The sequence below is a fragment of the Diprion similis genome, chromosome 8 (genome assembly GCF_021155765.1).
Source record: "Diprion similis isolate iyDipSimi1 chromosome 8, iyDipSimi1.1, whole genome shotgun sequence".
NCBI classification, from domain to species: Eukaryota; Metazoa; Arthropoda; class Insecta; order Hymenoptera; family Diprionidae; genus Diprion; species Diprion similis.
This window is the reverse complement of record NC_060112.1, coordinates 18,089,906-18,114,743: the sequence shown is the minus strand read 5'-3', so window position 1 is coordinate 18,114,743 and position 24,838 is coordinate 18,089,906. Positions and strand designations below refer to the sequence as shown.

At 37.3% G+C, this 24,838-nt stretch overlaps 1 long non-coding RNA gene across 1 annotated transcript in view; it reads right to left on the bottom strand.

Annotated features, from left to right (window-relative positions):
• The window catches only part of LOC124409229, a 67,736-nt gene that overhangs the window by 27,576 nt on the left and 15,322 nt on the right, over positions 1–24,838 (bottom strand). The window contains exon 2 of the long non-coding RNA XR_006929503.1: positions 15,716–15,757. This is a non-coding gene — a long non-coding RNA (uncharacterized LOC124409229). The remainder of the gene's footprint in view (positions 1–15,715; positions 15,758–24,838) is intronic.

The following is a 24,838-nucleotide window of genomic DNA, read 5'->3' as shown; positions in this document are numbered from 1 at the left end:
TGAAGTAAGGAAGTAAGGAAGTAAGGAAGTAAGGAAGAAGGACAAACTCGATTCTGGTTCTGGGTCACGTTGCAGCCCTGCAAAACACCGAGTTTACCGCTCCGAGAGATGGAAAAGAAAATTTCAGCTATTCGCATAGTTTTTATTTTCGTAAACACATAAACGAATTTTTTTTATACAACTAGGAATGTCGAATTTTTTATTGCCTACGAGTTTCGTTATTGCTAGCAACGCGCCTCAAAGTCCTTACATTTTTACACATGGTGCGTAGTTGAAGAATTTTAGCAAAATACAAGAGAGGAGTGAATTCCATGCAGGGTTTCTTTCTTTCCTCGAAAATTCTCGATGAATTTCAGGCTCCCTTAGGGGAATAAATTTTCGAGAGAGAAAGAAGCCTGGTTATAGAGTTTAGAATAAAGTACATACATATATAGTCGATTCTCTGGCAGCAACCGACCGGCAGTTAGAGGTTGAGTTCGCATATAGACGAGCTGTTTTCTATCGAACGCTATACTGCAGGTGTGTATATATATATATATATTTATAATACGATGGCGCATATTAAGGAATGAGATGGCTTCCTCAATATTTATCGTATCACAACCGAACAACTTCTTCGGTATTTCGTATCCCCGAACGGCGCGGCGTCGACCAATTTTCATCTTCAATCCGCTCGCGCAATCTTCGAGATATTCAAAATAACTAGAAACAGTATAAACATTGAAATAACCACTGTGTATTTCCGTTGAAAGCTTCGCTACAAATTATTGCTCATTCAGTTCGCAGTATGAAAAATTGCGAAGGCGGAACATTCATCGATAAATTATACGATCGATGAAAATTTCTTCTACGATATAAAAATTGATTACAAAAATAATAAAATAAAATAAAAAATTATTCCCGTAAAATTATTCGAGGCGGGCAGCAGCAAATTCTTCCATACAATGAAAGAAATGAGAAAATTTTATTTCAACGAAAAAATTGGAATTTTCTCGCGTTGCCAAAGTTCCTCCGCTATACCACTACATGTGTGTACACCTTAATTCATACAAGCAACCTTTAGTAACATATTCTCCGTGGAATACAAAAGAATGACTTTACTTCCACGTGCATTATACACGACGCGGTTTTACACCACAGGGGCAGATGGGAATTGACTACATGGGGATGAGGCGATGAGGCACCTTCTACCTATCCGAGAAAAATATAGAAATCGAGTAAACGTTGCCCCCTGCGTTATATATACCTATGTATTGTATACACCTAAATCTGTACGTAAGCTATTTTCAACCGAGGATATACGAAAGTGGAGTTTTGCAAGTTTGCGCAAGTATACATATACATATATATATACATACATATGGATAGTCTATAGAGAGTATAAAGACTAGCCCGAAATAATTAATGTACCTACTCGGGTCACAATCGAAGTACGAATTGTCGCTGAAATGTTTGGTCTGCAGGTTAGCAAAGGGGCGGGAGAGGAAAAAAGAAAAGAAAAATAAAAATTGCCCTGGAATAAAGAACAAAGCAGGCGAACGAATAGTAAGGAATACATTACTCGGTCTAGACTCTACGGGGAGAAAGAGAAGCATGGAATGCATGCGGTTTCAATCCTAAATATAAAATATCGTTCGAAGAAATTGAGGCATAAAATATCAGAACGTCAAACGTTGAAAATCTTTTTTATTTATACATCTTACTACATCACTGTGTCGTTTTCGTAGAACCTACGAAAAAAGGAAGAGAGAGAGAGAGAGAGAAGTAAGACGAAAATAATTCCCCTCATATATTGAAAGATACTGTAGTCTATAGACGAAGGCGAGAATTCTGGCGAGCTGACATCTGAATGGGGATCAAGGTTGATGGATACGATTAACGTGGGGATCGATATTTTATCATCTCCCATTCGGTGGCTGTTGCGGGTTTACTGTGCTGGGTCCTGCTTAAATTCCATGGAAATACCTGGTAGAGTTCCTAGCATGCGGAAAAATGTACAACCTAGTGTGACGTCATGTGTGATACACGTATGTATGTACATGTGAGAAAATTGCAGGATACAACGCGTAGACAGTTTTGCATTTTACTGCAAATTCAAGGCTTCTTCGTAGGTCGAAGCGAGTCGTACATGACTCGATGAGTTCGTTGTTAAATGGTGAAATTATTGTTCCAAAGAATATAAGCGTTATATTAGAAGAACCGAGAAACGGCGGAAAGGCAATCCGTGTTTGCGGTTCTTCGCCGAATTTGCGACGTAGGGATAATTACGAAAGAAAATAATATTGTAGTTGGAACAAGTGTCGAGAAATGCGATTGAACTTGGTTGATATATGCATATATATATATATATATATATATATATATATATACAATGCAAACCGCAGCAATTCTACATCGAGTCGCATTCTTCGCGCAATTTCTGTTAAACTCTGAACGTCGATAAGCTTTTTCTTTTATTAATTTTCATCGAGCCAGAATTTCAAAAACCCAACTATATGTATACAATTAACATAAAGCTTTGTTCGTTTTTCTCATATAATGCATTCACAGATATCTCTGTGCATATGTGATAATGTAACAGATAATCGACGTCACTCTAATAATAAAATAACGAATTTAAATTCTACATTTCCTCCCCAGCGTTTCACGTAGAAAAATTTGCATGCTGAATATCAAAAGAATCAAGATTTTGATTGATTTAATTATAAAGTTTCCTCAGGGCAAATGTAACTATACCAATGACTATGTATAATGTATATACATATACATGTTTTTATACATGGTCCATCGGCGAGAATAGTTCAGTAAAATTGAAACAAAGAGATATTGTAAAAGTATGTGGTTAGGTCGGTTATCTTGATGTTACATCCTCGGGTTTTGCGCAAACGAACTTACACAGAAAAAAAGACGACAAAAAATAACGTAAATGAATTAAAAAAAAAAAAAAAAAAAAATAGACGTCGATCCAATTCCACCGCGGAGCTTTTTTCAAGATAAATTACAACGCGTATCTGTAAAACACTGCAGAGACTTCGGTAATATGCACAAATATTTGCTGCCTCTTTTCGACTCTTTGTAAAGGGAAAAAAATTCTCATCTGGTCGTTAATGCTATTCAATTTCTCGCTTCATATTCCACGTTACGATATTTACGTATTTCTGCCAATAATGCGAATAATATTAGAATGTTAAAAATGTATGTACGAGTATTATAACAGAACAAATTGCATATAAACTCATAGTTATCACTCAACTTTCGTCGTTCACGCGTGCATGCATTCTTGGATAAAGAAATATAATACGAACACTTTAAAACCAAATGTTCTTAAATATCATTGGACTACGTAAGCCACATAGCGATGAAAACGTGAAAATACAATTTCACCTCGTTGAAAACAAAATTTCACTTTTGCGCTTAAGGACTTCTAAATGTGAATTTTGTTTTCTACACGACCCCCTTCACCCCCCCCCCCCCCACACACATGTGTTTACCAAAGTATTTTTCAAGTTTCGCTAAATCCGATTTAAAGATATTGTTCCTGAAAACAGACACACGTACTGCAGGTAGAGAGAAGAAATACGCAGGCTGTTACGATTATAAGTAGTAGGGATGCATGCAGAAATAGTTGTTGCAGGGAAAAACGCAGTTCGTTTCCTACCCCCTACCCCCCCCTCCCCCCCCACGCCTCCGCCTTTCTCGTATTATTAAGTCTGCAGCCTGGTACCGTCTGTCAGTTCGAATTATGCGAGGTAGACGCGTTTTAGATTAAAATGTAATTTCATAGCTGCACACACACACACACACACACACACAAACGCGATCACACACGAAACTGCACCACATAGACCAATAGTAGCGGTGAAGTACGGCGTCAGGTTTAAACTTTGCTCTAAACGCGTGTTCGGTGTGAGAGTGGTAAAAACATCCACATCTCTTGCACATTGGACTTATAATACTGCAACTCACCATGAGGAACGGACGGGAAATAATAATTTTCCTGAAATGCTGCAATTCTTTATGCGCCTGCTTATTACAACCAACCAAGTAATATACTCTACGTATAACTTCTGCATAAACGTAAGACTCGAAGATTTACAACGAAGAAATATATACGAAAGAAATTTTTTCCTAAATTACAAGGCTTTTTTTATTTTTATATATTTATAAAAAAATAAGACAGCGGTGCTAATTTTAATAGCATCTTACAAACCGGCTATACCGTGAATAAAATATACCGCATAAAAGCGTGCAACGTGACATCGAAAGTTGCTTACAGGTAGTGCAGCGAGCGGAAAATCTCTGTGCAAAGCATATAAATTATGCGGATACGGAAGTAGACAACAAGTAGATATTATATACCTTTCGACTATCTCATCAACCAATATCCCGTATGTGTATTTGTGTGTTTATATATATATATATATATACCTATATATTAGAGCCTGGCTGAAATGCTTCCGTACATCACATCGTTATGCACAAGTGTGGAATATTATATGATGCAGCCATACTCGGCTGGGGGTCATTACATTACAACTAGAAGCTATGCCAAATGCATCAGCAGACGTTTTTGTTTGACAATGAGAATGGAAAAAAGAAATGAAACGCGAAGGTGTATATACATTAGTTATTTATACAATATAAAATACAGGCAGAGTAGAAATAGTCGAAGTAGAATCAACAGGCGTACTTCCGGTTTGCTATATACGGTATTCCTAACGAAGAGAATGGCTTATAGGTATAGTATAAGGGGTATATAGAGAGAAAGCAAAAAGGAAGAAGATAGATAACGCGAAGGGATTTATCTGGGTAAATTAAGGAGCCCCGCCGAAACCCAAGATCAAACCCTTAAATAAATATCGCTGATCCCCCTCCGGTTTCGTAGTGAAACTCGCGTTCTCGGACCCCAAACTTTACTATTTTATACCCGCCTCCGGGTTCTCCTCTGCAGAATTGGATTTCACCGCCATTCTCTGTGTCTGTAAAGCGGATGAAATGTCGAGACAGGCTCTAAGCCGCGCCTATCGTGCTTACTTTTTGCAGAACTGTGACAACTTTTTCTACTACTCACATCGCGCGAGGGTTTTCTTTTTTTTTTTTCAAATTCGAATCTAAAAACGAGATCGGTTTAGGAATTTCCCCATGGACTTTTCCCGGTTTCCAATACTAGCGTAAACACTTGTTATATCTATATACATATACGGTCATTCTAGATAATCTGAGACTAAAAATAAAACACCGATAGAAACGGAGGACAATTTTTCACTTTTTAGATTCTTCATTTTCGTACTATATCGCTCAGGTGTTCAAAGGAATCTCCACATCTCACGAATATAAGAATTATACAAATACTCAATCGTATTAAAAATAAACTGAAATGTTACGATTTTTGGCCAATAAACTCCCGTAAAAGATTAAAGAAGAAAAATTACAGAAAAAAAAAAAAAAAAAAAAACAGAGAGGATCGGAAGTGGCAGAGAGGATATAAAAAATAGTTATACAGCTCGTTACACGTGGGGTCGGTCGCACGCTGCGGCATAAAAGGTCCGGGGACTATCGCATGAGTAACTTATCTAGTGCCTATCTCGTTCCTTTATTCTATTGTCGTCTTTGTCGCCACGTCGCTGGACTATAAGAAAGGAAGGACCTTCCGCCTCGAATAGCAACGGAGGCGGCGGCGGGATGACGGACCGGAAGTGCCGAGGGGACTCGTTATCTCTGGTCACCAGGAAATGCGATCTGATGCGAAGGTGGCTCTCGTTATCACTGAAAATACGTGTGGTATAGTACAGTATAGTATAGTATTCACCGGATACTCTTGGGCAATGAAAAGTGATCGTACCTTCCCCTGAGTGCAAGTTAATTTTGGCTCGTAGTTCCAATAATATTCACGAAAACAAGAACGAAGTAAACTCTCAAGTATCGTAATGTATTATTACTTGATTTTTTCTTCTTGTTTACTGAAGTTGCAATTGCTTTGAAATTTCGTCCAAAACACCTTGTGAGGATATGGAGATTTTTTGAAATCTATTCAAAAATTAGCAAGCTTCTTTATTGTATTTCAAGCGTATGATAAGAGTTATACAAAAAGTTGGATAAAATAATCGTTTAACTTCTTTTTCAAACTTCCACCATTTAAGGGTAATAATAGTTTTCACCGTTAATAACGAGAAAATATCCAAGCTTTTGGTTAGGGTGTGCGAAGGAAATTAGAATTGCGGTGCGGCAGACGCGGACGAAGTTGAAGCGAGGCGCAAATTGGAGAGAGGGAGACAGAGAGAAAGAGCAAGCGACAAAATAAACTCAATTTTCTACTAGCATCTTGCTTTTACCGAAGAAAGATAGAACCACGGCTACACGGGTACATTTTATTTCTCACCGCGTTCTTCTTCTTCTTCTTCTTCTTCTTCTTCTCTATCACTCTCTCTCTCTCTCTTTCCTTCTTTCTTACCTTCTTGCTCTCATCCCTTTCTACCGCCATTTCCATTTCTTTTTGCGACTATAACTTCGAATAGGATTTTTTCCCCAAGCCGGAACTTGACCTTCGCATCTTTTACACACTTCGCAGACCGTGAATATTACAACGAAAAGGCTTATTGCAATTATACATGATATTATTAAATAAACGAGAATTTTAATTACACTCAAAGGCACTACGAGTTGTATAAACTCGACGGAGGATGTAATTCCGACGTTCATCAGATTTAATCTCTGGGTCGTCTAGACGTCGGATATTCTTCAGTGAATAAAATATATATATATATGTATATATATATATAATATTCACTGAAAATTATTTTACCGCCTTTCATTAACGTTTAATATAATAATTTTATAATCAACTTAGGTATCGCATGGAAATAATTGAATTCCTCATTATAAATTCAATCCGACGGTAAATCAACGTTATCATCGGCTTCCGCATGGGGATTCGAATTCACGAGTGAATTTAACCCGGTTTCTCCGTTGCGGACGGGTGCAGGAATTCCACTTGTTTTCCCGTTTTTATACGCTCGAGTTCCAGAGACAATTTTCATATAAACACAAAACTTTTTCTTCTCCCCTTAATTCTCCTCATTCCACAAAGTTGTGTCGGTGAGCAGTGTTGCGTCATTCACACCTCCAGGGCAGGGGGGGGGGGGGGGGATTTCGCAACGTGTCATTTGCGTGCGAGAACGTTCGCGCGAACATGCGGATAAAACTTTTCTCTCTTATTTTCATATTTCCTTACCAAGCACTGCAGGTATACGTACAGCAGCTGAAACGTGTTAACAAAAGAGAAAACGGAAAAAAAAGTTGAACAAAAAATCATTAAAAGAATAGAGGTGATATGATTAATGTGATGTAAAAATGAAATTTTTTCGATTCGAGTTTTACACGACTACACGTCGTTCATTACGGTATACAGCGAACGTTCAATTCTTATAAAAATTCCTTCCAATATCCGGATAGCAAGACTGAAAACAAAATGATGATAGCGAAGCTGCAAGTAGCTATGAGATAAAAATTAAATAAAAATATACTAGGTGTGTGTGTATATATATATATGTATATAACGTTGCTTTTAAACGTTTGCAAAGAATAATAAACTTCTGTTATTTCGGAGGTGTATAAAATTATGCTGAAAGACTCAGTTTTGCGGTATCTCTCAGCAAGAATGGCAACAACGGAAACGGGGATATAATTCAGGAGGTTCACCCCGCATATACGTATACATACATATATACACACACACACACACACACATAGGTATATCATACTTATAAGCGAGGGAGAGAAGGTTTCTCCGGCGTGAAATGGAAGCAGATTTTGTTTCGAGGCAAAAAGCTCCGCGCGAATACGTTTCAAGAGGCATTGCCGGCGGTCGGCGCAGCCCTCGGGTGTCGTTGCAAAACAGGGAGGGTTTCACCCACCCGAGCGACCAACCTCGGACCGAGATAACGCGCGAACCAAAGGAGCAAGAGGGTGGGAGGGTGGGAGGAAACGCCCTCCACCCCCCCGTTACGTCACAACAGATGCCGATAACGCTTCTCGTAATAAAGCTGCTGCTGCTGCTGGTGCTGCCGGCCCTCATTCTCAGACGACCGGGAGGGGGGGGGGGGGGGGGGGGGGGCTATGGTTTGAAAAATGGCGAAAGAACGGCTCTCGCAAACTGCCGTCAAATTCATCCGTATCAATGAAATTGCGCGGAGCTTTCAACGCGTATACGGACTATTTTTTATTACAAGATAAATACATAAAATCTTTGGCTAAGAATAAAAGTCACATTTACACTTTCTCTCATATGGTCATAATATTATGCATACTTGTAAATTTTGAATTATTATAATGCATAGAAAGCTCCGCGTATATAGACTTTCGCTGGCATTCGGCTAATGAATCAAATCGTTTGAAATTTTCTTCGGATATTATAGGTATTTACACACATGTATAAGGTAGGTATGTGGTGATAAATACGTGGGTGTGTATGCTGTACATAATGTTATACTTGCAGTGTGTAACAGACGGTGAATCGTGTGTTTGTACAGGCGCCTGTACAAATCTCAGGTGAATGGATCCAGGTGCTACCAATGGCGCGATATCGTATACGATTGCAGCTCTCACTTATATAAGCATGATATTATATAGATGAGCGTAAATTTCTCAGTGCAAAATGATGCACGTGTGTATGTGTGTGTATATACATATAAGATCCGTACAGAGTGTGTTTCGTAGGGCTGAAATTTGTCGAAATACTTGATGTTCAAGGATTGAACAAATTGCCCTGCGAGCCTTTTGTAATTCAATTGACTTGTGCATTTGGAGGATATTTAAAAAATATTTGTATAACGATGTTAATCGAGTTGCCAAATGAAAAATACGTGAGAAAAATTACAGTCGATACAGTCCGAAGAAAACTGATTAACTAATTACTAAAGCGTAGAAAAGTAATTTTGAAAACGACATGGCAGAAATTCTCACCAACGGCTACTGCGTATTACGAGCTTCTAGGTGTTTCATCACAGCGCTTTGAACGTGGTTGAATTAAATTCTTTTGCAGGATTTTAGCATATTAAAGAAAGAGTAAAAGGTTCGGTGAAGAGGGAAATTTCATTGTAATTAAAAGAAAAGTGCAGACGCGTTAACTGCAAATGCTCGTACAAAGAGAACAAACGACGATATTACGATAATAAAAGTATGATAAAATATTATCAGAGAGAATCGGTAGTCACAAGCAACGTGCGTTAAAATGCGTGAAATAATCCAGAAAATAATATAGCGTGTCTAATGGCATAAGGTCATAACCACCAAAATGAGAATTTAGCGTCAAAAGGGGTGCAATTTTTTTTTTTTCACCATACATGCTGAATATGATAAAAACTTATGATTCAATTGAAATTAATCGTTTGTAAAATATAATAGCAAAAGTTAGTATGTTAGGCAAGTGCAACTATTTTCCGTTGACAAGTAACGTGGAAAAAAATTATTTTCAGCAGATACAACCTTATGAAATTGGTCGACATAGTTTTTTGAGATTGAATCGTTCTAAACAGAATGTCGTATCTACCGGTACATACGACCTTTCGCTCTCAATTAAACTGATACTCAATTTCAACGTTTCTTACAATATTTTCATGCTTTAAGCCAAATACGATGAAAAATAAATAAATAAAAAATATACGCCCTTTTGCCCTTTTCAACATCGAAGCGTCGTATTTAAATACGATGGCGCTTACGACGTTATGCCATTAGACACGCGATGCTATACCTGAGCGTTTAAGCGGAATATGCAGGACAGAATAGCGCTGGAAATGTCGCTAAACACACAAGGTGCATAAGCATACGTATGCACAGTAGTTGTGGAATATGAGCAACAGTGGTTCAGAATGCAGGCAACAACTGTGCAGCGAGCATTGTTATCAGCAGTTTCATTGTCTTCGGGCGTACGCAGTCAGCCGGGAGTTGAACCCCTTTAAAACACAATGCGATTCTCCAACAACGTCGGTATTGCAGAGTGTATAACTTCGTAGGTGTCCACAGGTACCAATAGTGGAAGAGACGATAATTGCATAGCCTGCCTGCAAGCGCTGGAAGACCTGACGACCACCTATGAGCTGCTGAGGTGGAGCTTAATTAAGGGCCGAGTAGGAGGGAGGGCGGGAGGGAGGGAGGGAGGGAGGGAGGGAAGGATCGGTGGAAAGGTAGGTATAAGGTATAAGGAGACGCGTTCGCTGCTTGCTGATTGCCCCGAGGAGAGTTTGACGATAATTAACTTTCTTCCACTAGTTCTTCGTTAGAAGAATAATACATGTATAGGGGCGAAATGGGCGACTGGAAAAAAAAGATTCTTTGAAAATTTCAGACCTTTAGTTTAAATTAAAAACCTTTTCCTTAGTTCGGGAAATTTTTTCGTATCTCGTCCATTTGATATTTCAACTATGTTCACTCAATATTCGTGTTATTTTAACATTATATGTCAGTTTAATATATCTTCTCTCAATTACGATTATTTAATGTGTAATTTTTAAATTTACGTTATTTAATATAAATATGATTAAAAACTTTGGGCATAAACGTAAAAGTCAGAGTTAACCTTCTCGAACATCTTTCTTCTGAACGTGTATTAGCGTTTATTCGTACGTGACGACTCCTTTCGGATCAAGTGATGCGAGGAAATTGAAGGTGTTACATTTCTACGAATAGAAAAAAAATATTACTCGAATACGCATCTTTGTTCGAAACAAAGTCTCAAGCAACGATGTCGAAGAAGAAGGGAAAGATTCGCGATAAATTGAAAGTACATGGGGAGAATTAGTTCGAGTGCGAGTCGCGTTAATGTGATCGAGAATCGATTAAGCAAGCTGCATTCACAGGGTTATTTAATGCCGAAGTTATTACTTTTCTCGAATAAGATGGGTAAAAGTATCTGCGTATTATCCTACCTATATTCTATAGACATATCGCAAATCGTTTGTGATAAACATATCGACTACGAAGTTTCTGTTTCCTTTCTATCCTTCATCCTCGTTTTCATCTTTTTATAGCCAAATTAAAAGGAAGTAGGTATAACAGCGTCTAGACTTTGTAGAAGGAAGGATCATCTTCGGCGAAAGGGCATGGAAAATTGCTGAGGTTCGTTATACCCTACGGGGAACAAAGAGAATGGATTATACGGTATTATATATACATATATATATATATATATATATATTGGATATTCGGGATATTTGAAAGTTTTTTCTCCTCTCTTTACGCTTCACTCTCTTCTTTCTTTTCTCATTTTTATCCAACTCTGTGAAAAGTCTACTTAACAACCCGAGGCGAATATTGCACCCAGCGGAAATTCAGCTGATGAGCTCGAAGGCCGTCGGGCTAAGAAGCTAAAACTTGAAGGTTTTAATTTTTTAATACTCTTATACTCGGACAGAGATTTTTCTCATCCACCCTCCTCATCCAGTTTCCAACGATCCCGCGATGCAGCGCTCCCGAATTACCAAAAGGTTTAAATTAACCCCGGAGTGCGTTAAGTTAAATTTTGGGGGGAGAAAAAAGAGGTTCATAATTTTCATTGAAAATGGCGCAGCCTCTAAATTCCGTCCCAAAATAACTCGGGTTAGACAGTTTGATCTCGACTAGATTATTACGAAATTTGGCAAACTCAGCGTTCCGGTGTTTTCGAGGTTGGTCAGTTATATAAACGTGAAAACTTGACAAAAGAGAAGAATAGCCTCAGTTTTGAGGAGCCAAATGTCCGCGGCTTTGACACGAGGAGAAGGTGAATCTTGTCGTCGCGATTGCGGGTATCTTTTATACCTCAGAGAACCAACAACCCGGGGGACATTTTTTTTTTTCAACAAAAGAGTATAAAGCCAGAATATAGTAGCTTCTAGTACTACGCGCTGTAGAGTTCCTCTTAGCTAAGAGATGGGAGAGAGGGAGAGAGAGTGAGAAAGAGTAGTTTACACGGAAGAAGAAGAAAGAAAAGAGGATGCGACGACCCTTTGTGACGGCTTCAAGAGCAACAAAGCTTGACAGACCGGATTTTAATTCCCAAGTAAACCTTGGCTCGGGAATCTTATGACATCGTAAAAGCGGAAGTTGCACACTTTTAGCAGTGCAATATGTACAAGCTACGAGATTCACCGATGGGACGCATACGCGAGGCGTGTGAAGAAAAAAAAACCCCAAAAAACCCCAAAAAACCATCGATCCGTCAAAACTGCGTTATACGAAAAACGAAAAGTTTTTCTAAGGTCTCATTTTTCTTCATCTCATCCGTCTTCTTCTTCTCTAAATTGGTAAACGTGAGGATACTGTCGATCGAAATGGTTAAGTCGCATCGCATCGTCTCCTCCCGATGCCGTCGAAAAAGAGAGACGTTAAAGTTTTCTCAATCTTTCAATGCGCTCCGAAGCTTACACATGGATATACGAATCCGTCCGTCGCCAAAGTCGATATACCTTCACGTTCGCGTAAAACGTTGTTACGTACGTGCGCCGTATGGATAAAATCATACATTTTACCACCATATATTTTATCTGTAGCATATATTTATGTTTTAATTCCGGACCATATTTAATAAACATGGGTAAATGATATTGCTATTTTGTTTAAATTATACGAAGAAATTCTTTGAATATTGCATTATAAATTACAGGTCGTATAGGGCGGTGGTGAAGGGTCAAGATTTGTGGGTGTAAACGTGTTTTGTAATCCGAGTTACATGAGCTGTGGAGATTCTCACGTTTGACAAATATTATACGACTCAAGTTTTGTTATGAAAATAATATAAATGTCGGATTATCCCGTATTACACATATGCATATAGGTATACACATATACACGCATATATTAATACAAGGATCAGAATTCCATACTAATCGGATTAACAACGTGAAATTGATATTTGATACTTTACCTCTAAATAATCACTCAAATTCAAACTGTATTCAGATTTTGAAGTTGTTGAAAAAAAAAATCAAGCGACAATTTTGATCAGAAATTTAAAAAAAAAAACGTAAGTGATGTGAAATATTTTTCTTCACAATTTATTCGTCAGATTTTGGTGAATTGTATCAGATGGAAAAAAGTGAGAATTAAAGCTGCACAATTACAATTGAGTTGAGATGAAAAATGCCTCAATGCCTTATCGTATAACTCAAATCTATATAAATTATTTTCTTATCTCTATAATCTATCGATTCGAAGAGAGGAAAAATCAAAACTCGGGTGGTGTATTAAAGAAGGAGGACGACGAGTCGACCGAATCAGGAAACGAGATCCCCTTTGCGAGGAACCACGACTTCCTCTCGCCCCGCCCTTCCGCCGAGCAAACACATACATACATATACACGTATACATATGTATATATGTATAGACAGTGGTTCTCAATTGCAGAGAGACGTCGACGCTGCGAGAAAACTGAGAATATCTATATAAGACGACGGTGCAGGTGTAGAGAGAAACTTGACTGGATTAAATTTCGCGAAATAGACAGAAATTCAAAACGAGCAAAATAAGGCGGAAATTAAAACCCACCGTAATTAATTCGTTTCTCAACGATCCTCGCGCAGAAATTTGCAAACTGCGACATGCTTCTCAAGACGATAAAAAGACATTTGAAAAAATCATTAATAAAATTATAATTTATAATTATACATTCGAAATACTTTGTTACACAAGTCTTGCCGCGTTCGCTCTGTGCGTAAAATTAATCTTCATCGTAAATTTACGCAACTATGAAATATCAACGTATATTATAATACGGAGAGAAAGTTGATTAAACTTGTTGAATGCTGTTGACAGTTGATCTTATGCAAATTTGCAAGGATAAATTTATGTCTTGAAGTATGTTTCGTTAGTTTCTTTCCTCTTCCCCCTTTCCTTCGTCAACATTTCGTAAATTCTATCACCGTTCGCCATATTCAACCGCATAACAATGTCGAAAAGGTGATTTAATATTTCTCAAAATACCATCACTATACAAACTGCAGCCAAATAAAATTCACCGTAACGTGTATCGCTGTAAAAACGAGAAAAGGAAATGTGAAAAGATCTTCGAATCCCAGTGCAGCTCCAGTGCAGCCAGAAGCCTTTGGTGCAAAGTGGCCTCGAGGGATCGCGCGAGTCTTGAGGACCGTGAAGAGAATTTCAGATACGCGTTTCTGGCCACCCCAGTTTGCCAACCACCCCCCCCCCCCCCCCCCACACCCCTCAAAATCCCAAGCAAGGGCTGCTGCAAAACCCACACTATTCAACCAGCAGGCGCTAGGCTTGTATACCTATACAAAAAGTGAAGGAGAGAAAGGCGATGCTCCATAACATGTACCTACATGTATGTATATTTTATACGTAGACATGCCATCTATGCGCACGAAAACCGACCAACCGACCCCTAAAATATACTATTTTCCAAGGGATCGCGCATGCCTGTTTGATGGTTCGCGAAAAGCGTGCGGGTTATTATAGGTAGGTATGTACAATGTACACGAGTATGTACATACTATACACATATAGAGTAAGGGGTGTAACTGTTCTGGGGTGGGTTAAGGGGGAAGAAAACGTACGCGGGGTATGATACACTATAAGGTAAACGTCGTACGGAGACCGTTCCGGGAACATGCGGTGGAAAATTGAAAAAATATTACATTCTAGTAGGTATGCATATGTATATATGTATATGGGGCATTCCAGGTCAATTCGACAAGGGTCTGACCCTCACCCTCTCCAATCTGAGTCTTAATGACCGGAGGTGTTTCGTTAGCCTAAAATAGCATGTCCGAATTTTTCTCAGATTTTTAGCAAGCCTCCTGACACCTCCCGACCCCTTAAGATAATATTTTCGAAAACGGTCAATCGGACATTTTTGAAAATTATGAAAAAAATTACATAAATTCTGTAGGCAAAAAGAAAAATATCCCAACCAAAATCGAAGTGGGCAGGCAAAACGGTAATTTTTTATCAATTTTTTTACTGAATAATTTTTTTTTTTTTCCAGTAATTTCGATTTTTTTCACATTTTTCAGGATTCAATATATTTTCCTATATAATCTATATAATCAATAAAATATATTGAATCCTGAAAAATGCGAAAAAATCGAAATTACTGAAAAAAAAAATTATTCAGTAAAAAAATTGATAAACAATTACCGTTTTGCCTGCCCACTTCGATTTTGGTTGGGATATTTTTCTTTTTGCCTACAGAATTTATGTAATTTTTTTCATAATTTTCAAAAATGTCCGATTGACCGTTTTCGAAAATATCATCTTAAGGGGTCGGGGGGGCGTCAGGGGGCTTGGTAAAAATCTGAGAAAAATTTGGAGATGTTATTTTAGGCTAACGAAACACCCCCGGTCATTAAGATTCAGATTGGAGAGGGTGAGGGTCACACCCCTTGTCGAATTGACCTGGAATGCCCCATATGTATATGTATATGTATAATAATATTCGTGCACGTTTCTGTAATACGTAGTACATATTTGTATCTGATATCGATACTCGTATCGATAGACGGGATATATATTCCGTTCCTTACTCTCCTTTTCTCGATGTTTGGAAAGAAATTTCCATATTGATATTTTCTAGGACAGATCTTGATATCGGAAGGTTGATATCATATGTTTATGTTAAACTATAATTATTTTCACAATCTCGTATTATTTTTTCATAAGCCACTGAAAATTGCTAGTAGAATAATAAGTAAGTGTGATCGAATTCAATAATAATATTACGCACCAGTTTTCACTAAGATAGGATTATACAGCGGTATCCGGTCATCTGTAACAACAAGAAAGAAACATAATTATACAAAGTATATATATATAGGTATGACGTAACAATATACTATATATACGTTATAAAATAGGTAACGTAATATTTCGAACGAGCATCGATTATTATTATAAAAGTGGCTCAGAGTGAAAATACGTAAAACGTGCCAAGTTGAATAACTCGAAACAGATTTCATTCCCATCGCGTGATTATACGAATAAAAAGTATACAGTTTACATTCAGTGGATATGAAGAGAGAAAATTCCTTCTTTACTTTCTCGCCTGCATGCAATTCCAGATATGCAGATGCAGATGCAGATGCAGACGAATGTCGTCGTGTAAGATTTTACGTATAACGTATGTATAATCCCCGTACGCGTAAGGTTTATACAACACAAGATACGAGGTAGGCGTTGTTCGCTTTATAATTACACTTCCTTCGTGGCCTTGCCGGCAAAAATCCCCGTCAGTTTGCAACGCGAGTAAAAAACTCGAACCAACCATGCAGACTGCGCACATGTATACCATCTCAGCTCCGACTGCTGGGATTTTTATCATCATTCGATGCAGTTTTTTCCCCCCCAAGTTGGATCTCTCCGCGGTCCGCAACCGGATTTCCAGCTCAGCTGCAGCCGGGAAGAGAATATCTCGGAAGAAGAAGAGTTCGTGATCAAAGTTGAACCTTATTTCATAAAATGAATAATTAAAATAATAATAATAATAATAATAATAATAATAATAATAATAATAATAATAATAATGAAGCCGTGGATGTGACAGTTTTTCAAAACGATTCTGGGTATCCGCGTGCGGTTATCAGCCAAAAAATTTTATCCCCTTAATTTGCAAAAATGATTCTATACGTATAATTCTATACCTGTAGGTAAGCGAAAACTAAAAATCAGTTGAATTTCTAATTTCCAATTTATTTATTTTTACACCGTTGCGAAAAAATATTTTCGAACCATGTGTTTCGCATCAGGTTATATAAACTCTGCAACCCACCGAAACTGCAAATCCAAAAAAAAAAAAATTCAAAGCCGGCCCTTTTTCCGCGCGAAAAATACGGAATATCATAAATCGCTCGCATATATTTAGTCAATCCCCAAAAATATCTCTTTCACCCGGCAGCAGAGATTCGACGTACATAGTAGTATCAGCGGCGAGAAGATCGTCGTATAAATTCATCTTCGATCCTCGTAAACGCACGGGACCGATAGATCCTTGAGTTAACGTTACCCCCGAGGAAAATAATAGTCCGAAGAAATAGAAGAAATTTCCCGATCCTCTTCACTCGGCATCGATTTTCGGCATGCTTTCGACTTCTGTCATCTCTTCTAATACAATTTTCGTTATTAGTTCATTATTCTCACCAGGTTATTCATCTTAAAGACGATTGCATCTGTAATTAATGATTTATAAAAAAACAATCTTACAAACTGTTTATCTACATAGAAACGATACGTCGCAAAGAGTGGAAATAACATGTGAATCGGATTAACAACCGATTTCGTAAGCGTCTAGTACAAGTATATATGAAAAGGGAAAAGGAAAAAAATGTTACACGAATAAGGACACGCTCTTACCATAGTAAGCCGATTATGCAGCGAGGGTTCGAGATGCGTTTGGTATAACGGACTCGACGGAATTTGGCAAGACCGAGAGGGTAGGTACATCAATTACCCTAAAACCTCCATCAAGGGGTCTGAGGTATGTCGTTTGCGGCGGCGTAAGTACTTTATTCGCAAATATCTCCGGATGAGGTGAAACCCTTTGCGGTTTACTTCAGTTCGCCCTTACTCTGTAAGAATCGTCAATCCCCGCCGGAAGTCTGGTATATAGTATACATAAATCATAACATACGCATGAGAAATGAATCCCGTTACATACGGTGAAAGAAAAAGCTCGAAACCATTTTCAAACGAATCAAATTATTATTTATGTATTGAAAATTAAAAATAATAAAAATTTGCATTTAAAACTTGAATCATTCATCGTTTTATAATTGATTTAATACACCCATTATTTATTGTTTATCGTATGTAGGTACGCATCAGTCGTAAACAGAGGTAAGAAGTAATAAATTAATATACCGTGTGTATCACGAATACAATCCAAAGGTTGAAAGCGTTCGTTCCCTCCAAACTACGGCACACCTACTATACATACACATAATACCTGAGGGTTCGCGGTATTACGAATAAATTATACACAATGCAATACATACACACGATGTCTAGACACACAACTGCGACTGTACCGATCGGACGGCAATTATATCAAAGGAATACTTTATATATCAATTTCCTCTCTCTGCGAGTATGATGATGGCGTATAATAAGGCATAATATATATATACACACATAGAGACATACGTGTAATAGACCTCCCATATGTATGCACACCAGCTGCACGGAGGCACTTTATGCGTTCGTGCCTTGGTCCGCGTATAAAGTCTCAGACATCCGGTACAATACCCTCCAATCCACTCCACTCCACTCTCTAAGGTTGTGATAGCTGCCGCTAGTTCCTTGCATTGTTCCAAGGTTCGTTTTACACCGCGTTAAACACAAGAAGAAAAGACAGAGACACGTTGTAACGTGTCCTGTACCACTCGTTTCTACCTTTCTAATAGTAAGCATCTCATTTCCTCGTTTCACCGGCGATCCGTTGTACACGCGTCTTTACACGTCTCAGATTCATTCATCAGTCAAATTTCATGTTACTTTTTTTTTTCATTTCTTTTTTCTTTTTTCTCCCCCACCATTCACTTTATCGAACAAAATGATACGTTTATGCATATATAATAATGATTTAAATATATTTTTTACGATTTGAACAAAAGAAAATATTAATAAACCGGCTGCAATGTTTGAAAGAACAAATGGCCGGATAAAAAGAGTCTTGCGAACTGAATTTAAGAGACGCGTAAGGATATTTATTTTCTTATAATTCAGGACGAGCCACAGCGGTGACGCCGGGAGTAGTTTTTCCTTCCCGTTTGATCCCGTTGCCCCATGCGAAGTTTTACATAGGCATATACATATACCATATACCTATGTATGACTAAATATAATACAGTCGTCAAAGCTGTCGGCGGAGAGCAATAAAACTTGAGGATGAGACAGAAACGTTATTTTCTATACATGTAATATATATATATATATATACATATATATATATATATATATGTATAAAATATGTGTAACGTAGGTACATACATGTATACGTAAAAAAGCGAGTGAGAATGAAATTGGAAGAAGATGAATATATGGTAACGTGGAAGAAACTCGCGGTGGGGTTAGTAAACATGTGCGATGTTGAGGTGGTGAAATTATATGTATGCAAGTGGCAGAGTCGTCATACATGATGCCTGGTGTTACAGCAGCCGAGCGGCTGTTCTCTGATTGTGAGTAAAGTTGCTCTCGACTCGACTCGACTCGACTCGATTCGACTAATTTCATATCCTTAAGAAGGGTTGTCGCGTGTCTGCTCTCGCTTGACAGGCTCGGTACTCACGATAGAAGGAAGAGAGAAAAAGAGGGGGAGAGAAAAAGAGAGAGAGAGAGAGTGAGTGAGAGAGAGAATGGTACATGCCTTGTAGTGTATTAACGACAGGCTCTGAAAGCTTTATGAACAGGCACATAATTATCCTTGAACAGGTAGAAATTATAATTTAAGCATAATTAGTTGCGAAGGCATGTGAGTAAGATAGCCGACGAAAAGTGCTCTCGTCTCTGTACCGTAATATACATACACGGTAGGCGTGTGACACGCGTGTAGGCATCTTTTCTCTTTTCTCTTCTAGTCAAGATAGTCTATACCTACAAGTTGCAGAGGACGAAGAAACGGAATATATGTATACCTGTGACTTTTTCCGTGAATCATGATGTTTGAGAGGAAAGAATTTACGAATAAAATCATGATTATATTAGATTGGATCTAGTTTAGGGTTTACAGCGCTTTTAAGACGAGTAATTAGCGAAAGGGAACGAAAAAAATCAAGAAACAGTAGACACATTTTTCGCAAAAACGGAGTACAATCGGCAACATTGCGATAACGGTGGTTCAGGTTTTTCAAAGAATTCATGGATACTTGACGATCGTCTATACTCTGACCGAATAAGTACGTGAATCAGCAATAAATGAATGGTCAAATACTCGCGTGTACTAAGCAATATTTATTCAATTTGAGTACAAATTTTAGTCACTGTAAAGACAAATGGCAAAAAGAATTACACAAATAAAATAAATTCAAGCTGCACTTTCGGTGAAACTTGGATAGAGACGTAGGTAGATAACCACTGTATAGATGTTTAATAATATATGTGTATTATAGTTATGTACAAGGTGTATATAGATTCTCAGTAAGCAGGATCGTTAATTTGTCGTCCGAATCGAGAAAGCGGCAATTTCTCCAACTCGGGCAAACCCTGCTTGTTTGATAAGGTTACACTTGCACCGTCACAACCGCACCCTCGAGTGTACGGCGAATAAGCAATTTTCCAACAAACGTGGTAAAATACTGTCAAGCGGAAGTCCGAGGCACTTTATAGTGTTCCGACTTCGATTTTCTCCCTGCACCTAATTCCTCAGACTTTATTCGAACTAAATTCGATTCCAAAATCGATCCACGTTTATACGATTGAAATAAAGTTGTTATAGAAAAGCAAAAAATGTATCACGTTAAAAAAAAAAAGAAAAAAAGAAAAAAAAGATAAAAAATTTATACAGTTCAGTTAATATTTTATTCGACAAACGTGTATATAAGTAATAAACAACTGTCACAGATACCTACACTGAAATTCCGTTGAAGAAAATAACAAGCTCGTATATTATACACCGTGCATATAACTAATATGTAGGTACTGTGGTTAATAGTAAAATCTGCTGTGGCGAAGCGATAGCGGATCAAGTTGGATGTCGAAGATAAAAAACACAGCTTTGGTCGTAAACACGAAACTTATAACGTGTCAAGTCCTTATACCTTATACCTTATACCTTATACCTTATACCCAATGGACGGAAGCGCGCGCAAACGTTTCATATATAATTCATAAGTGCGGTTGGGGCATTGCTCATATAACATTCATTCATTCGTTATAATATGCGTATACATTCGGTCATGCAAAAGCGTTTCTTAGAATAAGAGAAAAAAAAAGAGGGAGAGAGAGAGAGAGTGTGTGTGCGCATGCAAGTTTCTGGAACAAGATCCCATCGTCGGAAATGGCATGGATTATACATTTGGCGCCGGAATTCCTGAGCATAGCTCTCGACAGAGATATCAAAATCGAAACAAAAAGAAACGAGAAAAAAAAATTAAAAAAAAAAATAATGAAAATTCCCCTCCTGACACTCTTATCAGGGAAAGAGATAACTGATTAATCATCGCGTTATGAGCGAGCCTCACACAGTCATCGGTGTATCGAATTCCTGAGGCGAAATCAAACTTCAAACAATTCCACGAAAATGAAATGACACGAACGGTGTAATCGTTACGTGTATTTTATACCCGACGGTGATGCGAATATATACATATATATATATACAATATATTATACATACCTCTATAGTCATTTGAATTTAAAACGGTGAAACAGATACGTTTCATTAAGGCGAACCACCGCACAACCGTGGGTGAATTTAAATTCATACCGAAGCCCAGAAGCGAGTGGCTTTTTGCACAAAATTCGAACCGATGAATACGCTATGCGATAGCGATATTTACTCTGTCTGAAATCCCGTATTTGCAGTGTACCTAATAACGGTACCGAAAAATAAAAATTTTTCTGTTTTTCATCAATTTCTGATCAAATTTTGACGCCTATGAGAAATAAGATTTTTTGCAGCGTTATAGACAAAAAAAAAAAAAAAAAACAAATCAAATAATCCAAATCAAGTAAAATATTATAATCGTTTCAACAGAGTGTCAAATAAATTTTCACACCGCATAAACAAGGAATATATTATACAATAATATATAATAAACTTTTTTCCTTTACGCGCCTCGCGAAATAGGTATTCAATTGATTCGTACATTCAATGAATCTTAATACGTCTTAATTCCTTATAATTGCCCTTGAATATATCTAGACCACTTGCTATCTATTAGACGAATCTTTCCAGTTATACATACACACGATGACATGCATCAGACACGCGAGAAGTTGGTAAAATCAATTGCAGTTGAAACATAAAAAAACCGGCTGCCCGAATTAATCTTATCGTTATAAAATATATAGCAGACCGTAATAATAACAATAATAGTGATAGATTGTTTTCGCATTATTCAAGTTTATTGTAATATCGCATATATAGCATATATGCATTATTATTTAATTTTGAAAACAACATGCAATAATGTATCAGTAAATTGATTTTCATTTCTTTTTCTAAATCCGTTCCACCCACATATCGGCCTACCAAATGTATGCTAAATAATAATAAGTGCATAATTCGGTTAACGTAAAACGACGTGCGAGAATGTGAATTATAATTTTCAACTATCGATTTCAGGTTGCGGTAGCCGAGTTTTCGCTGTCCAGGTCAATACTTCGGTACGAAATTCCGTCGATAGACGCAAATGTTATACGTAATATAACAATAATGTATGAATAAGGTAAACCGAGTAAGTTTTCAACGATAATATTAATTTATATAACAACGCGCAACGGGTTGATCGCCGTGTTTCTTTGCCATGCATTTCCGTTGTTTTCCACGCTTTTCCCTTCATCCCAGCATCCGGGAAATCCGCACGATATTTCTCGAACAATGGATCATTCTCTTCATCCGTTGTTTTCCTCAGCTGTTTACCCAGTCATATAGACAAAGTCCAAGTCCGTAAATCTACGGCTCTATACGACTCTGCAGAAATATAATTCCTCTGCAACGATAGATAGGTATACCTATATACGTAGGTATATCGTACCTACGCTTAGAATTCAGTGTCAGTTTTGCAAATTCTGCACCGCTGTACAGTGAATGCAAACTTGCGAATTGAACTTTAAAATGCCGAGCTCGCAAAAGTTACACAGTGAAGTAGAAAAGAAGGAAAAAAATAAAACTAAATAAATAAATAAAGAGTGTACGAAAATTAACCACCCGTGAAACGAGAGTCTGACTGATTTGAATACAGGCAATGAGTATATAGCTGTATATACGTATATAGAAGGGCCTCAAGATAATAAATATTGAATATTATAATTCATGGGTGCATAGAACCGTGGAGGAATATATAATATGCAGATATATAACAACGCGACTTGCTCTATAACAGCGTTGACGGAGAAATAATTATATGCACAAAACCGGAGTGCAACGATTGCGAATCGAGTTATTGTACGAAGGGTTCAGGTTGAACAGGCTCGACGCAAGATTGCTACTGCACTTCACTCTGCCTTGCAATCAACCCGTCAGTCGGTCAATCAAGTGTGGAGGGCGCGATATAATGTCGATAAAATCAAGTAAGAATGAAGAAATGAAAGAAAGAAAGAAAGAAAGAAAGAAAAACAGGAAGCAACGAGTGGGGATGAAGAAGTAGAGAGGTCGAAAAAATAGAATGGAGACACTATCGAATTTTTCAAGAAATGAAAACTTAATTTATATATAGTTGTTAACAAATGTACAAAGTCAAGAAAAATCAAACGGTTAGAATACAGATTGTCAAAATGTAGAATCTTGGACTTCCTACATTTTGATAATTCTACGAATTACATTTTCGTCTTCTTAAAAATTACATATATATGTATATATACATATACATTTTTATCCTCCTACAAATCAACAATTCTAATTATTTACCACCACCTAAACCAACGACGTTCGCATTGATCTAAAAATAGTAAACCCCAAACTGTATATATATAATTCATTAAATATTATAGTTAGTATGCAACATCGGTATAGTATTGAATATTCTATATTATAAGTATGATCTAATCAGAGAGAGAGAGAGAGAGAGAGAAAGAGAGAGAAAGAAAGAGAAACCTAGAGCAATAAATAGGCTTATGAAAATGTCGTGTCTATTTTTAACCGACGTATGCCAAGCCGCCAATTTACACGTGTGTTATTTATAACATATAATATCACCTAGGTATATATATATATATATCGGTAATTACGTTCCCAGTATATAAGGCGTGTCTTTATTGCCTGAATCACAAACACACACAATCACACACACACACACTGTGGAAAATAATCATTCAGCATATAATATGTATGTACGAGTGTTTAAAGGGAGGTAATTTTCTCCTTCAAGACACACCGAACAAGACCGGAAGTTCGAAGCAAACTTATATATATGTATAATTGCGCAGCGTTTTCATTCGAGTGTGGACAACGCCTAAAGGCGTATGAAGTTAGAAGTATGCATCACAGACGCGTGTTACAAGGGATTGGTCGCAATGTCACCGTGTGACAAGCACACGCATGGCTATACGCAGAGCTTGTACGACGATATTATATATATATATATATATATATATATATATATATATATATATATATATATATATGCTCATCAAGTAAAGGTTCTCGTTTTTCATTAATTACATAACAACAACATGCTTGCAATTAAAAACAGTCAAAAAAATTTACCGACTTTTCTCAACACCAGATTCAGATTTTTTTCCCCGGACAAAATGCTAAGTATCGATCACGATCACGATCTATTTAATGGCGAAGAAAAGTAATTTATATATACATTCCAGCTTAAGCACAGAAATATTTAATGAAAAATTATTTTGTTACATAAACGTTCAAGGCGAACATTTTCTAACTTATTTTTGTCCCTAACCATTCGAGGGATTCCCTGACTGTTCCCTGATTTCCAGGTATTCCTCGATAAACCCTCGATTTCTTCATCCTATTAGTGAATAATATAAAAAATTCTCTACATCACTTTCATCCAACGACTAGTAAAAAACTATGTATACATCATCGCGTATTTATGGATTATAGAATCGAGTTATATATATATATACCTATATATATACAACATATAAATAATTGTAATCGAACTAAAGATAATACGAGATAAAGTGCCAATTACTCATCTTCTATTAAGCAATTACTTCCTGATAATAA